We start from the raw sequence: 13,304 nt of genomic DNA, 5'->3' as shown, positions 1-13,304 counted from the left end.
CTGGAGGCTGTATAAAGAACAGTTTGAACATCTAGTGAACACAGCATTATAGTAGTCAATCTTACTAGAGATAAATGCATGAATTAATTTCTCAGAATCCTGTTTATTTAGAAAGCACCTTAATTTCCTAACATTTTTAAGATGGAAGAAGCATGTTTTGGACAACTTTGTAATATGCGCTTTAAATGACATGCTAGAGTCAAAGATAACTCCCAGATTGCGGGCTGGTTCAGTAAAATTAATTGGGATTCCAACTGAATTAAATGATGACAAAATATTGTTATGATCAGCATCATTCCCTCCAACAATTAACATCTTTGTTTTATCTGTATTTAAAGACAAGTAGTTCTCATTCATCCACTCCTTTAATTCATTAACACAACTCATTAAAGACAACATCAGACAAACTTCATCTGATTTAAATGAAAGGTATAACTGGGTGTCATCTGAAAAGTAGACTTCTTAAGATGGACATGTCAGGGTGAGAAGGTGGAGTGTGTTTAATTGAAACAGACTGCAAGTACAGATTAGTAGTCAATGAAATACAGACTTTTATTTTAAATTCACACGATGGCACAAAAAAGTCCCCAAATAAGCCTCTGTCGTAAGGCTTGGGCAAATTCTTGGCAATAGTGATGGCCTGAATAAGAACTTTAATTAATTAAACTAAGTGTAATAAAAGAATTAAGATAGCAAAGATCCATCCATCCATCCATTATCCAACCCACTATATCCTAACTACAGGGTCACGGGGGTCTGCTGGAGCCAATCCCAGCCAACACAGGATATAAGGCAGGAAACAAATCTTGGACAGGGTACCAGCCCACCACATAGATAGCAAAGATCAAAAACCAAATGGACGACCACCCTCTTCAATACACCAACATATCGATGCGATGAATATTTGATCAGTGGGCTGTGCTCAAAGGGTGGAATTGTTACCTGTAGAACGGTCTGTATAGAAGTAGGACCTCACAAACATCCGGATAGAAAGTGGCGAAGGGCTTATACACCACAAAGTCTCCAGACTGCTCCATTGGAAACCTTATGGAAAATACAACGTACCTGTGCTGTAAAGAAGAACGTAAGCTGAAGTGGCACCGATCAAAGGGGCTGTATCAACCAGAGAGTAATACTTGACATAAGGGGAGGGATATCTAAAATATTAGTTACTTATTGCAGTTTGTTATCCTTTTAATAAGTTAATGGTTTGGTTTCAATAAGACTTATGTACCAACAACAGATATTAGTCTCCTCAAATTGTGTTGTATTTATAGCTGATCACTTGTACGTGTGAGATTATCTTTGCAGTATTGAGCTTTTTTGTAAATGTTTAGTATTTATTACCAGTATCTTTCCTGCATTTCATTTTTGTCTTCATAACATTTTTACACTCATTTAATCAATGCTCTCTGGGGCATTGTGTATGGAGATATTAAAGCTTACCCTGCCACCATCAGGCACAAGGCAAAAGAGCATTTTTTAAGTTGTTGCCTAGTGCTGCTTCAGAATAGAAGGAACAGAAGATGGGGAACTGCTTTAAAAGAATTAGGTAAGTGGGGATGCTAATGGTGGTCCGCCAACAATGGGACAACAACAACCTTGTCTATCCCCTTCTCGCTGTTAAGAGGAATCTGGCTGAACAGGTCAATACTATTGCCACAGAGTGGGGTTCAGCAGAGGTTTCAGCCATTGCTGGGGAGTTCATTGGCGATGCTCCTCAGAAAGTCGCATTCTTGGTGTTCCAATTTATGCCATTTTGGCAGGTAGTTTACATTCTGCTGCAAGTTTCTCCAGTTCTTCTGATGTTAAATAAAAATCAAGGTTTTCTTTCAAGATAATCTTTGAACTGCATTTGTTTTCCTCTAGGTCTCCTGTAGCCAGATTCCAGTCTATGCACAAAAATATAGGAGGCAACATGTCTGGTCCACTGAATCAGCCAACAAATAGTCACGGAGTCTGTATTCTGAGATGCTGTCCTTCGGAAATTTCCACTTTAATCTAGTAGTTCATTTTGCCATTAAAACAGACTGTTATAAACTTTTAATTTACTAGAGTTTCTCAAATCCTATCGTAACTAAAGTAGCATGTTTGTATTCTTTGTATTCTATGCGTTCCCCGACCCAGTCCTTAATTGGTACGTGCTTCTTAAATGGGCTTCTTCTTGTGCTGAGAGGAGAGCACAGGCAGTGGTTGCCACACAGAATATATTACATACAGAATAGTACAGCTCTCTGAACATTTTACAATACTAAGACGTATACTTGGTATCACTTTCATGAAGAAATGCATTAAAGCATGTATTAAACATATGGGCATAGTGGCACAACAGTAGTAATGAGGGATAGTGGTCAAACATACCAACCCTCAATTCCTGTGCTTCCTTTTTCTTTCTCCACCTAACCAATTGCCACACAATGAGCTCTGTAATAAATGTAAAACCAGTGGTAAGCGTAAAATTCTGATTCATCAAAACTTTTAAGGAACATTCAAAAATCTTCATAGTAAATGTTTAATTATTCCATCCATCCAGGGTCACACAGGTCCCAGTAAGCATAGAGCACGAGGCAGGAACAACCTCTGAACAGGGTACCCCCCTCATCACTACCACTGCGCCACCACGTCCTCACCTGTTTAACTATTAACAGTATACATTATTTAATGAAGTTAACCAAATACCAGTAAAATGTAATATAAATATTTTAATTCATTTCATCATAAAATATCAAGTATATGTCCTAGTATTCTAATAGCAAACAGGATAGCTCTTGGAAATCTGAACCAACTTAGAAGGCAGTCATCAACATCATCTGTAAATACGCGCTTTCTTCTATTGCACTGAATTGAATTCCTTAATTGTCATTGTATGGTACAATAATAATTGAAAATGCCACTCCTCCATGAACTTATTTTTGTATAAAATGTTAAAAAAATAATACAATAAAGAACAATGTAAGTACAATATATATGTACATATATTGCACATGATTCACAAAGTGGCTCAGGTTGTGCAATATTACAGTTGTAGTGCAAGTTTACAATGAGGTGATTGCAACTCAAAGTACAAGCACTTCTACCAGGAGCACTTGATGGACTGACTGAGTGCGTTTGTAGCTCTTGGGATGAAACGGTTTCTGAACCGCAAGGTCCCTACAGGAAAGGCTCTGAAGTGGATGGGAGAAATTCAAATAGACTGTGCACATGGCCGAGTGGAATCCATGCAGATCCTGGTGGCTTTCCTGAGGCAGCGTGTGCTATAAATGTCCTCCAGTGCTGGAACCTGTATCCAGATAATCCTATGCTCTCTCAAAACAACCCATCTTGAAAAACTCCTGTGTTGCCTCAACAGTATATTTGGCTCATTATCTTGTAAGATGAAGCGCCGTCCAGTGAGTTTGGAGACATTTACTTGAACTTGAGCAGATCAGATGTTTCTACACACCTCACTGTGCCACTGCTGTCAGCAGTTCTATCATCAATAAAGAGAAGTGTGCCAGGACCTGTGGCAACCGTACATGCCCAAGACATAACACCATCACCGCCATGTTCAACAGTTGAGGTGGTCTGCTTTGGATCTCTGGCAGTTCCTTTTCATCTCCACACTTTGCTCTTTCCATCACTCTGATGCACGTTTATCTTTGTCTCGTCTGTCCACAAGAATTCTGCAGGCTCGCTGAAGTCCTTTTTCACAAACTAATCTCGCCATTCTGTTCTTGTGGCTAACTAGTGGTTTGCATCTTGCAGTGTGTCCTCTGTGTTTCTGTGCATGAAGTCTTCTGATGATAGTCATCTCTGCCACACACATCTGCCTTCTGGAGACTGTGTACGATCTGTCCATCAGGCGTTGGGGGCTTTTTCTTTGCCAGAGTCATCTTCCTTGTCCTGCCGGTCCCTTTGTGATTCCTGAGCCACCAGTGTGTTCTTTCTTCTTCATGATATTCCCGACAGTTGATTTTGGTCATCCTAAAGTGTTGCCAATGGATGGATTTATTCTTGTTTTTCAGGCTCATAATGGCTTCTATGACTTTCATTGGCACAGCTCTTGTCTGAACAATAATAATAATATAATAATAATAATGCATTTTATTTATAGGGCACTTTACATTAGCAGTAAATCTCAAAGTGAAACATAAAAAGATTAAACAAAGGCAAGGCAAGATAAAAACAGATAAAACAACAATAATTCTAGCATTCTTGTTAATAAGCTTTCCTAATATAAAAGTCTTTATCTGTTTTTTAAAACAGCCCACAATCTGCTGTGTTCTTAGGCTCTCTGGTAGGACATTCCAGAGCCCTGGAGCAGCGGCTGTAAAGACTCGGTCACCCATTGTATGAAGTTTGGTCACAGTGGGGCGAAGGCGGTAGGTATTTGTAAAACGGAGGTTTCTTGTAGTGGATTGAAGTATAAGGAGTTCCTTGAGATATTGTGGAGCATTTTCATGGATACACTGGTGAGTAAACATACAGTTTATATTAAATACGGAGATGGATGAGGAGCCAGTGAAGTGACCGAAGGATTGGTGAGATGTTCATATTTCCGCACCCTCATCAGGATTCTTGCAGCACTATTTTGAATTTGTTGGAGCTTTTGAAGGCTCTTGTTGGGTATCCCGATGAGGAGTGCATTACAATAGTCCAGTCTGGATAAGACAAAGGCATGAACCAGCTTTTCAGCATCACAGGAGGAGAGGTAGGGACGGAGTTTGGCTGTGTTTTGGAGATGAAGGAATGCAATTTTACAAATGTGATGGACATGTGTATCAAATGACAGATGGGAGTCTAACTTGACACCCAGATTAGTAACAGAAGGGTAGAAGGTAATGGAACGGTCAGAAAAGGAAATATAATTTACAGAGGAACAAAGTTGATTTAGGGGTGCCAATTTAAAGAGCTTCTGTTTTGGTGCTGTTCAGCTTGAGGAAGTTCTTGGACATCCAGGCCTCAATCTCATCCAAGCAAGAGGAAAACGTTGATGGGGGTGTAAGAGAAGTCAAATCGAGTCTCACATGGAGCTGCATATCATCGGCATAGCAATGGAATGAAACTCCATGCTTGTGGATGATGTGACCCAGGGGTTGCATATAGATATTAAAGAAGGTCGGCCCAAGGACTGATCCTTGTGGGACCCCACAGGTGACAGTGTGGGTATGAGATTTAGCATCCCCCAAGGCCACATACTCAGTCCTGTCTGTGAGATAGGACTCGAACCACTTGAAAGCAATGCCAGAAAGTCCAATTATATAGTGAAGATGATGAAGGAGAATGTTATGATCTACTGCATCAAATGCAGCCGTGAGGTCCAGGAGGATAAGGAGGGATGGAGAGTCCTGGTCAGCAGCCATCAGGAGGTCATTGGTGACTCTAACTAGGACTGTCTCTGTGCTGTGAGAAGTTCAGAAACCAGACTGAAATTTTTCAAACAGATTGAATTTTTTTGAGGTGATCCTAAAGCTGAACCAAAACAACCTTCTCCAAAACCTTAGACAGAAATGGAAGGTTGGAGATCGGACGATAATCTGCTATCACTTCAGGATCCAAAGAGGATTTTTTTTAAATGAGGTCTAATTTTTGCGGTTTTCAAGGCCAGTGGGACTAAGCCGCTCTGGAGAGAGTCATTAATGATATCAGCAATAAGAGGGCTTATATCTGATATATTAGCTTTTACCAGAGGAGTAGGAAAAGGGTCCAATGAACACGTTGAAGGTCTCATCCTCTGTATGATGTCCTCAACTTCTTTAACTGTGGTACAGAGGAACTGGGAAAGGCAGCCCATTGGCTTTGATGTAGAAACATCCAGCGATGGAGGGCTGGAGGCAGACAATGAGGAGCAGATGATGTCCACCTTAGAGGTGAAATATTCAATAAAATTATTGCACTGCTCCTCTATGTGAGGATAAAGTAAATAATTTATCACGGAATTTCCAGGACTGTTGATTAAATTTCAATAGTATTGAGATCTGGCACTGGTCTGTGCTCTGGAGTAGTTTTTTTGGTGTTCCCGATAAGCTAATTTGTGAACCGTTAAACTGGTTGCAACAAAACGCCGCTCGAAGCTCGTCCAACTGCTTTCATCTGTCGAAGCTCACTTGCAAAACTTGTGAACAATGGCAACTACAGACTCCAAAGGGCAGAAGGAGGGCGAGGTATCTTATGAAGCCATGAAACACACCTGAGGAATCACAAACACATGAGATGCCAAGTGTCCCCAACATTATGGTACCCTTTAATGGGGGGGGACCGATTGAAGTATTTGAGCGTTTAATTACCTCCAGACTCCTTCCTTTCTCAAGCTGTAAACTAATTCTACAATTCCTACTCCTACGGCATCCATCCTTCCCCAGGATTTAAACCAATTCAAACAGCTTCTGAGGCAGCTGTACTTATTTACCATTCCCAGGTCTAAAAACAATCACACTGGAACAAACGCATAAATTGCTAGTACAATAAAATAATAATAATTGTCCTGCCTTCTGCCTCAAGTCGACATTCCTATCAACTCCTTTCCAATGACCACACAGACAAGAGTTTCCAGTTAGCTTTGTTTACTGAAGCCAGTTGGAATTGGGTAAATAAGTACAAGCAAATCAGAAACACAAAGATGTGAGAAATCCTTATATACGAATTCACAGAACAAACTTAATGGTGGAATTACTTATTCTTTACCAATACAGTATATAAAAAAGAAATGGCATACATTGTCTGTACATACTCTGGCAAAGTTCTGCTCACAAGTACAATTTTAATGCAGTGAAAGCTCCCATAAAACTAGAACTTTCTCCTTAAATGTACACCACCAAATAACTTTAAATACTTAAAAGACTCTCAAATGTGCATTAATATGAAGAAATAAAATCTATAAAACATTTCTACATACCGACAATGCCTTCAAAAGCCGAACTGAGCTGGATATTTAAAGCCAAAGAAGCGAGACAAACACGCCATCTCCGTTTTGTTCCTATTCTCTCTCTGAGGCTCAGCTTGATGACGTCATTACCCAACGACAAGCAATTCCCGAAGTAGGAAAAAATGCTGAATATCGCCACTAGATGGTGCTAATCTTTAGCTTTCCTTATTGCAAATCTGTTGTCAAGTCTCATTCAGTACTAAGTACAGTGGAACCTCGGGTCACAAACGTCTTGGACCGCATACAAATCGGGTTATGACCAAAATGTTCACCAAACTTTTGCATCTGTTCACGACCACACACTCGGGTGACAAACAAGCCAGTTTCCCTTCCTTGTGTATTCCCTGTGCAGCGAGCAAGAGAGAGAGAGTGAGAGAGAGCGAGAGAGAGTGTGAGAGAGAGAGAGAACGGAACGGATTAATTGTATTTACGTACAATCCTATGGGGGAAATTACTTCAGCAGAATTACGGTCGTGACCCGAGGTTCCACATGTCTGGGATTGAGAAATGAAGAATAAATAACTGTTGACTGTTGTGGAACCTTTTTTTGAGATATCGTTTGTACAGGACCACTTTTTGTCATCTTCCAAATCAGGAATGTAGTAACCTAAGTGTGGTGTATAAAGGTCAAACTGGATCCTTCTAAAAGCATCAAGAGAAGTTAGAGTTAGCCTATTTTTAAATCTTTTTACGTGCTATAAGATATTGCCCTATGCACTGCTAGTCCATGACTCTGAGGTAATGTATGCGTTAAATCACGTATCACTGTGGTATAATGTTGTTTCAATGCCTCAGCGACCTGGTTCATCCACTTTTGAGTCAGGTCAGCAATCTGTTCCAAAAATCTGTGAGTTTGGAGAAGATGGTTGGATTAAAGTTGATCAGAACAGCACAATAATGCTTGCAGTTCCTGTAAATAAAGTCCTGTAAATTCAGTTTGGGAAAACCAGTTCAAATTTAATAGAAACAGTCTGCAGTTCAGAAACTGAAGATTTTCCACACCGCGACTGATGTCAAAGGTTAATCTTCACAGAAGGTGAGGTATTTTCCTACCCTACCTTTACTCTTACCAAATAACATCCTAAATTGGAGGTTGATTTGGATTTTGTTTTGGTTGCATGGTTAAATAAATTTTTTATGTGTTGGTCTCTAGTGTGCATCAGGTAGGCTTGAAGTCCAAAGATCGATGATCAGTGTGTGTAATCGATTTCAGTTGGGCCCATACCTCCCTCAGGTTGTAATATGGAGCGTGCGGATTCTTGGATATAACAAGGAGTTCCACAAGTTGTAGAATTAGTCCGCTACTTGAGAAAAGTACCCTGCTGAAGAAGGAGAAAACAGGAGGAGTTGGTGTCTATGATTTCCCTATACATGAGTGCTTACTGAAATTTTACTTTTGGTGCGTTAAGAACTTGGTACTAACATTTGATGTTCCTCTGTTTGTCTGATTAACGTCAGTCATCAATAGACATTTTTGTTTTAGCACAGGCAAGTCCTGATCTATAGAATCAACTACAGACAGTGCCTGCAAGTTTGGATGTCACTGAATGTCACCCTTGGAGCGTCCTACAGTGGTGGTGACAGTCACACTACTCCTAACTCTCTACACAAATAGCAGTTTATAAAGACCATTATTTATTCTCCTGATAACTGTTAAGGTGCAACAATACTGTAAGTGTTAGTCCTCTCCACATTTCTAATAAAAAGAAGGGCAGCTTAAACGTGTATCATGTAAATATATCACGATACTGGGAGACAGCACACTTCACAGGCTAGTGAATGCCACTAATCTTCAGGACAGTGTCTTAAAAATACTTTGGTAAACACTTCCTTTTAACATCAGTAAGTCACTTGGTCAGCTTAGGTGTGTTTTGGAAGTTTGCATCACTTTATGGTGAAGACACGAGCTGCTTAATACACTTAATGAAAGAGTAATACTTGATGGACAAATTCAAGTTTCAACTGTCACAAACACCTGACGCTTTCATTTTCCAAATCTCGTCATTTGTTTGTTTACATTTTGCAGCTTTAAGAGTGCATCTGTGAAAGCATCCTCAATTAAAATTATATTTTCACGGCTAGTTCTGGCTTTAGTCTTCATTTTCATGAGCCCTGATAACCTAACATACCACTCACTGATCAATAACTGCTATCCAACAGCGTTGTAAGGAATTGTGGTTTTGATGCACACTTCACATAAGTCACAATAGCTCAGCAGTGACCAAAAGACCACATTTTCTGGAGATGTTCATGATATTATAACCCAGCTGTAGTAAAAAAAACTGTCCAATTTTAAAATATAGTTTTTTTCAATATTCAATATTTAATAATATAATCACTCATAACATGGTAATTTTTCATTTTAGTATAGTATTTATGCAAAATGTAAAGATGCAAAAGAGCTTTAAAATTATATCAGAACCACTTCTTTGCAACTTATATTTAGGAAGATATAGCCAGTCAAAGTCATAATCCCCCCTCAATAACTTCAAACTTTGTTATCTGAAATCTCCCTTAATATTCATCTAAGACGCATGCAACTTCAGCTCCAAGAGTTACTCATATGACCAGCAGGCCAGGTTTTGTTAAAATCTGTGACAATGAGGTCCAAACGTGGAATTACTCGGGCGCATCATATGTTTTTCTTCAAATCCTTTGTTTTCCTTCTGTCTGGTGGTAAACTTTACACAAGCTGCTCCCACTTAATATTGTAGGCCACTTAGGGTCTTACAGTTTCTATTTAGATCTTCTTAACTCTGAGATTGTTGTTTGCCACTGAGACGCTGGAGTCCTCAGATGTTATTGTGCAATCCTGTCATCTCAACTGTTGTAGTTCTGCTAAGACCCTTTGATTAATGCCACCACTCCATACAGAATCTTCATGGCATAGATAGATTCATGCATAGCATTTGATAAGGTGCCACATGAGAGGTTGGGCATCAAATTAAAAGAAGTGGGAGTTCAGGGTGATATTTGTAGACGGGTGTAGAATTGGCTCAGACACAGGAAGAAGAGGGTGATGGTGTGAGGGACCTCATCAGAATTGGCCAGTGTTAAGAGTGGTGACCAGCAGGGGTCAGTGTTAGGGCCGCTGCTATCATTAATAAATATAAATGATTTAGATAGGAATATAAGTAACAAGTTGGTTAAGTTTGCAGATGATACCAAAATAGGTGGATTAGCAGATCATTTGGAATCTGTTATATCATTACAGAAGGACTTGGACAGCACACAGGCTTGGGCAGATTTGTGGCAGATGAAATGTAATGTCAGTAAATGTAAAGTATTACACATAAGAAGTAAAAATGTGAGGTTTGAATACACAATGGGCGGTCGGAAAATCAAAATTCCACCTTATAAGAAGGATTTAGGAGTCGTAGTGGACTCTAAGCTATCGACTTCCCGACAGTGTTCAGAAGCCATTAAGAAGGCTAACAGAATGTCAGATTATATAGCACCTTGATGTGTGGAGTACAAGTCACAGGAGGTTCTGCTCAAGCTTTATAACACACTGGTGAGACCTCATCTGGAGTCATGTGTGCAGTTTTGGTCTCCAGACTACAAAAAGGACATCACAGCACTAGAGAAGGTCCAGAGAAGAGCGACTAGGCTGATTCCAGGGCTACAGGAGATGAATTATAAGGAAAGATTAAAAGAGCTGAGCCTTTACAGTTTAAAGAGAAGATTAAGAGGTGACCTGACTGAAGTGTTTAAAATTATAAAGGGAATTAGTCCAGTGGATCGAGACTGTTATTTTAAAATGAGTTCATCAAGAACACGGGGACACAGTTGGAAATTTAAGGGTAAATTTCCCTCAAACATTAGCACGTTTTTCTTTATACAAAGAATGATAGACACTTGGAATAAGTGACCAAGTAGCGTGGTGGACAGTAACACTTAAAGGACTTCCAAAACTTGACTTGATGTTTTTTCAGAAGAATTAAGTGGACAGGACTGGTGAGCTTTGTTGGGCTGAATGGCCTGTTCTCGTCCATAGTGTTCCAATGTTCTAATCTTTATTTGGTTCTCCAGTTTGTTTCCTCTAAGGTAGAGGAGTGTCATTGTCATCTGCTTGGTTACTTTAGAGATGTGGAGTTCCACTACACGATTCCGCATCCTGTCCACTGTTGTTAAGTCTAGGATACCTCGCTGGTCTTGTTTTTCTCTCCGTGATGACCTTCACGTCACTCTCTACGTAAACCTGTGTCGGCTTCTGTTTAATGTTATTCTTAGTCACTCTTCTTCTGTAGATTTCTGTAGGATTGTCTGTTGATTAACAGTAGAATCCATGAAGCTTACAGTTTTTTTCGTTGTCCCTGCCCTCCTTAAATTTTCCTGATATACGCCAAGAAGCTCGTAGCTCCTTGTCACTGAGCTAATGGGCTACTTTTGTTTTGCAGATGTGTGGATTAGTGGAACGCAGCCTGCTACACCAAGTTCCCCCCAATCCCGACAGATGAAGACATCGCCCTGCTGCAATCCTCCCAGCTCAAGTGTGTATTGAAGTGCTGATCTGGCGATGTGCTTGTAAGGAATGATACTAATAATGACATATTGTGATTTGAAATGCATAAACTGTATGATCTGTGTAAACAGAGTGTGACAGAGGAAATGTGAGGCAAGAAATGCTGAACACACAGCTAAAACAGAAAAATGTTTCCATATTTTGAAGTAATAATGACATAGTGTTGACGTGAAGTGTAGGATATGTGAAGCCCAAATATCCAAGAAACACTTTCACAAAAGGTGTAACAAAGCAAGAATAATTGTATTCAAGAATAAAACTGAAGAAAAAGAAATTGCTCAATTGTCAAGTTGCTGACACCCAACTATCAGTCGGTACGAAATAAAAGACGTACGCATGCCTGTGTGTTTGTGTGTTTCATTTTCAACAAGTCGTCACAGTGGATAAGCTACCATTCAGCAATGGCGAGGTAATAGGCTCAAATCTCGTGTCTTTGCTGTATGTAACGCCTTGAGTTGTGAGCTGCTGTTATTACAGGGTGGGTCAAACTTATGTCAACACTAATGGATTATTTTTATCTCGACCACACCTTTTCAGGTCAATGGACCACTGCCATGGCCTCCACACTCCCCTGATTTGTGATTTCTGGTTATGGGGTCTGGTGACGGAGTGCGTGTATAGCAGGAACGTTCATGAGATCAGTGACCTGAAAGCCAGAATACGGACTGTGCTATCATCTATTCCCTGTGAAATGTGTGTCCGGGCTTTAAATGGTACTGCAGCTCGTTGGGTTTTGTGTGTTGAACACGATAGCGAACAGGCTGAACATTCCTGTAAATCATCTGGCACATATTTTGCAAATAAATTGTTTCCACCATTCAAATGTTAAGATAATTTGGACTCACCCTGTATTATTATCATCATACAACAAAAACATACTGTGGACCACCCAGGCTGGCACCACCAGTTGAACCCGACACACACAAGTTTTAGGCACACACAAACTTTTTTCCTCGTGGGAAATGCCTTCCCCGTTTCCCACAGGCAGAACACAGTCCAAAGCACAGCACGTACACAATACCTTTCTCTTCCACTACTCCGGTCAAGCTTCGTCTCCCTCCTCCCAACTCTAGCTCCCCGAGTAGTGGCTGCTGGCTCCTTTTATAGCCCACCCACAAGTGCTCCAGGTGCTTGATGACCTACTTCCAGGTGTGGCGGAAGAACTGCCCATAAGGGGTCAGCGGCTTCTGCTGCGGAGCCTGCGGATCCCAATAGAGCTGCACCAAACTCCAACTCCCATGAAGCTCTGCAGGAGTCCGCTGCAACCGAGGGGGGGGGGGTATGCCATCTAGTGTCCCGGGGGATCAAGCATAGCCAGAGTGTTACCTCCCAGCGAGGAGGCACACACTACAATACATTTGATGTGAGTCTGTAACATCTGGTGTAAATATAAGGTACTTGCAAAAGATGTTGCTTTTCTTCACACACGGACACTCATATTAACATGTCATTTGAGCGATTTATTTTTTATTCCATTTTATTCTTGCGTAAAACTGAATTTGAACAGTTTCTTTTTGTATTCAGTTTTATTCTTGGACCAGTAACGGCGCACTGCACGATAATGTGAGCATTCCTAGTTTTCATCCTCTTTCTCTGTACGTTTATCATTCGTTTCCTCAGAGGTTGATGCGCTTGCTGCTTCCTGAGCAGCTCTTCTTTTCTTTCGTCAGCGTCTTTTTCGCGTTAAAACTGATTAAGTTTGTGTTGCAATTATTTTCTTAATTTTTCACTTAAGATGGCACTTAAATCATTCTTGAGGCAGACTGAAGACTTAAAATATGAAGAGGTAGGGGAAGTGATTGTGAAGGTGGTAGGAAATGAGAACGGCGCCCGTATGCATACGCCGCACAGCCACTCTGCTGCGCGCTGCCGAGA

The sequence above is a fragment of the Erpetoichthys calabaricus genome, chromosome 1 (assembly GCF_900747795.2).
Source record: "Erpetoichthys calabaricus chromosome 1, fErpCal1.3, whole genome shotgun sequence".
Lineage (NCBI taxonomy): Eukaryota > Metazoa > Chordata > Cladistia > Polypteriformes > Polypteridae > Erpetoichthys > Erpetoichthys calabaricus.
This window is presented reverse-complemented; position numbering follows the sequence as displayed.